This window comes from Rutilus rutilus, assembly GCF_951802725.1.
Source record: "Rutilus rutilus genome assembly, chromosome: 18".
Lineage (NCBI taxonomy): Eukaryota > Metazoa > Chordata > Actinopteri > Cypriniformes > Leuciscidae > Rutilus > Rutilus rutilus.
The window spans coordinates 25,490,422-25,496,421 of record NC_140231.1 but is presented as its reverse complement, the minus strand read 5'-3'; positions in this window follow the sequence as shown (position 1 = coordinate 25,496,421).

Below are 6,000 nucleotides of genomic sequence, written 5' to 3'. Positions count from 1 at the left end.
GAATGTTAACCTGTAACAGCTAAAACCATTTGAAATGATGCAAGTGTGAGAATAAAGTGAGCTTAAAGCACTCTGCATTCACAATACACATAAGTAATAAGTATGCTCATATACCCTTCCCCCACACGAATGATCACAACGGTCAGTTGGATTACACAGCCCCGGGAAGTTACAGCCTCATTCCTTTATATTGCATCACGCTCAGAGTTTATCAAATTCAGCAGATATCCGACAGTACATCTCATCACAATGCTAATACGAGGAGCTTTTGGATGCAAGTCTGTGGGAGGCATGAGAGAAGCTGTCGGGGAGGGCCAGGGCCTGGAGACATGCAGCCAGACAGCAGGCGAAAAAAGGCCTTTTGTCCCTGTCCCTCTATTAATCTGAAGACTGTAGAGAAATCCCAAAGGGATTAAATGTGTTACTCCTAAAGTTTTTTTTTTTTTTTTGCTCTTGCCAGTCTGACTGCAAATTAAAAGATGGGGAGGGGGGAATAGAGAAGAGGGAGGGACTGTTAATTGCTCGCCAATCGATAATTCTATAATTACTTTGTGACAAATGGCTGGCTTGCAGTGCTGGAACTGCTGAGGAAAGGGAGGGTTCAGGTGTCGGTAGGGACGTGTAAAGGGGGTTGGGTACGACCAGAAACGGAAATATTTGCTTTTGTGCCTGCAAGCGCCGTCACTCTGGGCATTGTGACATGGAATTTGTGTCAGGTTTAAACTAGGAAGCAAAAGTCTCCAGGGAGCTTCTGTCTGGGGCTTCAGGGAGAGTGAAAAAGGGAAAGAACTGCAGCAGGCCTGCATCCCTGATGAAATCACAGGGTGAAATTCATTCACAATGAGAAACGAGGTGGGTTTGAAAAGGAATAGTTTACGCAAAAATGAAATTCGTGTCATCATTTACGCACCAGCATGACGTTCCAAACCTGTTTGACTTCTTCAAAGAGTTTTACTGAGCTTTCCCTTGCAATTAGTCCCCACTGGAACTGAGGCTTTCAGACTTCACAGACAATGCAGAAGCACCATAAGAGTATCATCCCTATATGTGTCTTCTGAAGTCGATAGCTTAACAGTCTGAAAACTAAATAACATTAGGGAATCCATGAAATTGTGATAGAAATGCCAAAATAAGTGTATTAAATATAAGTATATTAGTATATAAAGTAGAATAGTAGAATAAGCTTATTAGTAGTATACACAAGTATCTTGGTATATTAAATTAAAAACTATAAACATTTTGGTAAGAAAAAATTCTTTCACAGAATATTTTATGTAAATTCATATTTACTAACAGGTTAGCATAATGTAAAAGCGCAGGTACTTGACAGGCATCTACAATTGGCTGTCCAAAAAAAAAAAAAAAAGAAGAAGGGGAAAAAAAACTTTTTGGCCTAGGTTTCCAAAACATAAAGTCTTTAAAGTTTTTTTGTAAATCATCTAAAAGTTACTGTTGTCAACTTTTAGAAGTATAATAGCATATATATTTCCTCAAAGCTAGCAAAAAAAAAAAAACACTTTACTTTTAATTTTATGTTATGTTAGAATTCCTCCAATGGTAAAGATTATATGATCACTGGTAGAATGTATTTAAATTTAGGTTTAAGTTATAAATTTATTGGGTTTTTTTGGATGGATGGATGGATGGATGGATGGATGGATGGATGGATGGATGGATGGATGGACGGACGGACGGACGGACGGACGGATGGATGGATGGATTTGTTTTTTCAATCCAGGGCCTATATTTCTATGTCAAATCACCGGTCAGCTTGCCTTTGAAACCAAATCCATTATATTGTGTGTCACCATTAACCTTGGAGCAATCACATTTATTTACCTTCCCTTCAATCCGAACACTGACCTTTGTGCATTGTTACCAAAACCCAGTGTGAATTATTATTTTTTTTTGTCTGCCTTTTTGCTTTCAGGGTTACATTTCCATTATAACACCACAGAAACAGAATATATTCGATGCGAAAGCATTTAACTGAATACAAACTCTTTCAACTGACTGATTTGCATTCCTTTAGCTGACTTATGCATCTCTTATGTTTCTCAGCAGGTGAAAGAGCTTTTATGTGTCTAAAATCATCTCAATTTCAGATTTTCTGGTAGCCAACTCTTTTGAAAGAGTCTGAAAACAAGGAAAGATGTCAAATGCAAGATGCCAGCGTGGGCCAATTGATCCTGGACTTCTACAGACTGCTCAGACACCCCCCTCCCTCACAGAGCTGTTTTATTTAGAGCTACTGTGTGTTTGCGCTTAAGTATCACAGGAAACTAATGAAGTGCGGTGGGAGGCAGTCGCACACACTGTGGCATAATAAAGCCGGCCATGGACCACCGATCTCCTGACTGCCAGAGAGCTGCAGGAGAGTGGGACAATGCTTGTCATTTAGCGCAAACCCTTTCTGGAATATATTAACCATAACCTTACTGCTCAGACAGCAACCATAAACCACAGATTCTGAAGCAGTGACTGAACATTGAGAGACTGAATGTTTCTTGCACCAATCAATCAATAATGTGCAGTTATGTTATGTTGTGTATGGGATATTATTTTAAAGCTTCCACTAAGAATAAATACCCCGTTACAATGTAAATGTTAAGTTAACACAACTTGCTATTACTTGGTAGATTCTATTGGTGTTAGATATTTTTAAGTAAAGAACATTGAGTAAACTCATATTTAAGTGCATATAATAAAGGTTTTCTTGCTAGTTTTACATAAAAATCGTTTCAAGTTGGATTTGTTGTGATGCAAAAATGGTAAATCCAACACATAAGCAACAATATTAGAAGGTGGTCATTTTCACTACAGTTTCAGTTACCCACGAGAACGGCCTGATATACAACAATGTCATGGACAACATTGAATATTAAGAAATATCTGACCACTGGATGATGCGATCAAGTATTCCAGAGAGTCTTGCGCATTAGTGCCCGCCCACTTCCCCGCCCAAGTACTAAGTATTTTTTCCATAAATTTTTCCCATGGGGATTTTTAAAAAGTCTAAGTTAATGCGTTGAACCAAGCCAATATATACATACTGTTAAACATTATTATTTAAAAAAATATATAGCTGAATTAATACAAACAGGTTGCTTCAACAAAAGTTTAGTTTTTACTTACAGAACCCTACTGTTGCACTCTATAATATCCAATAACAATGGATTAATTCAGAATACTAGCATAATACTTACTGTTTCTGCCAAATGGCAAAAATAGGAAAAGTTTGCTACTAAGCAATTTCAAATTCAGCCAATATGTTTTGTGTCCCAACACTGTAAAAAATAAAAAAAATAAAAATAAAAAAATAAAAAAATAAACAAATATTATTGGAGTAAATATTAAAAGAAAATACTATTTCAGTCTTTGAAGTTCAATTTCACATTTAATACAATGTGTTACTTGCCATTTCTTTGTAATCTTAGTCATCTTTGTCAATGCTTTGTAGCAATTTCTCAGTGAAATCTGTTTCAAAATAAATCCTACTGAACTTTTTTTTTAGTGTGTGATCTTTTGGGACAGAAGTTGGGAGAGAACATCTCGTGCAACAGTAGCAGTTCTGTGGCCTAAAACCCAAACAAAAGAGCTGCAATATTAATAGAGAAGTTTACATTGGTCATTTCAAAGGCTTAAGGACTGCTGAAATGGAGGAAGTAACAGTATCGGAAAACTGAAAAAGGTTATTTGAGGGCAGAAGGTTGTGTACTTAGTGAAGCAATGATCAAAGACTCTTCTTCTACCTCTACCAGCGATTCCAGTGACTGAAACCATCTCATGGAGCAAAGAAGCCAGCACTGTAGCTCTAGGCCAGCTCTTGATGGATACTGATTACTGTGAGTGTAAACACTTTCACACTCCCGACATGGTCCCTTTGTATCAAACCAAAGATGGAATGATTATCTCCAATTTTTTCACCACTCCTTTGATCCTAAATTGCTCCACCTTTGGTGCCTTCTGTCCGATTATTGGACATTATTGTATCTCGCCAGTCGTGGCTCCTTTGAAACGTCTTGGTTTGTGTGGCATCTTTAGAACTCTAATTCGCTTCCTCCAGGAAACCTCTAGAGTTGCTGCATGCATTTGCACATCCCTCCATTTTTCTAGCCCCTGTTCTTTCTCTTTTTCACACATATACTGCTCTACGTTTTTTGCTTGTCAAAGTTACTCGTGAATAAATTGGTTCTGGCTCAACTTGTTAAAGCGAGCGAGCTGATAAAAGTAGTGATTTTGTTTCTTGCTGAACAAGAGACAAAACATCCTTACAAGTCCTTGTCTGTTTGAATTAATTACTGCATTTACATTAGAATATAGTGTATGAGAACTGTAGCTAAACAGTAATCAAGAAGTGGAGGTGTTCAGGGTAAACAGGCTAAGGGGTTTCTGTTGCAAAATCTAATCTAGTTACATTTTGCACACATTACTGCTTCATATCTTGGCAAAGATTGCAGAAAGAAGCGGAAGATTTATGTGCACAATTAAAATGGAAAAGATACAGTGGGGTCCAAAAGTCTGAGAACACTAGTTAAATGTTTCTGAAAAAGAAAATAAACGTTTTCGTAATTTAATACCATTTCTTTTTTCATTCGATATTATATAATGAGTTAAACTGAAAAATTAACATGAATTACAGAATTCCTAAGTATCCTACTATAATATATATATAGTATATACAATTTTAATATATTCTAAAATTTAAGTTTAATAAAAAAAATAAAAAAAAATTACTGACCCCAAACTTTTGATTGGAAGTGTATGGACCCCCTAAAGGGACATGGTGGTGGAAAAAAATATGAGATAGGAGGAAAAAGTCAATGCTTTTGCGTTCTCTCGCAAATATTTTAAAATAATATCGCGTTCGCTTGGAAAACGTTTTGCGTTCCCCCAAGAAACTTTGCGCTCGCTCGGAAAAGGGTTTGCATTCCCACGAAAAACGTTGCTTTCGCTCGCAAAACCTTTGTGTTTCCCACAAGAAACTTTGCGTTCGCTCGGAAAATGTTTTGCGTTCCCCCGAGAAACTTTGCATTCGCTCGCAAAACCTTTGTGTTTCCCACAAGAAACTTTGCGTTCGATCGGAAAATGTTTTGCGTTCCCCCGAGAAACTTTGCATTCGCTCGCAAAACCTTTGTGTTTCCCACAAGAAACTTTGCGTTCACTCGGAAAATGTTTTGCGTTCCCCCGAAGAAACTTTGCAATCGCTTGCGAAGACTCAAAGTTTCTCGGCAAAGCGCAAAAGTTTTTGCGAGGGAACGCAAAAGCAATGACAAATTATTTTATCCTCTATCCCATTTTTTTTCCTTCACCACCATGTCCCTTTAGGGGCTCCGTAAAAGTGTATATTTTATTTTTATTAAATATCTATATATATCTATATATCTATATATATCTATATATCTATATCTATATATATATATATATATATACACACACACATTTCATTATAAATGTTTCTTTACAGGTTAAAATTCGAATTTGAATGACTTTGATTTTGTCTCAGACTTTTGAACGGCACTATATATACACAGTCTTAACGCTCATTTCAAGAAACTCACTTCGGTTCCAGGCATCAGTTGTTGACCTTTACGCAGGTCAATATTCCCTGCAGCTTAACAAGTGGTTGCAGCTGACCTAGCTCATTAATGTCAATAGTCTATTCACTTTCCTCCAGGAAAACATAATGAAAAGCAAATGATGTCTGAAATAACTTCTTCCTCATTTTATGAGACCTCAAAATTATGCAGCTAAAACGTATAGTGCAAATGCAAACCCAACAACCTCAGCACTGTACATGCAGTATATTTAGAACATATGCAAATCAACCTTATCTTCCCCTACCTGGTGTCTTTTCTCTAGCACTCTCCAAATGTAATATACAGATCAGAGTTTCCTATGAAGTTTTAATTGGAGCCCCAAAAGCTTCTTAGTTCCCTACCAGAGTCATTCTGCAATACATCTATGGTGCAACTAATTACTTTTCCAAGCCGACATAAT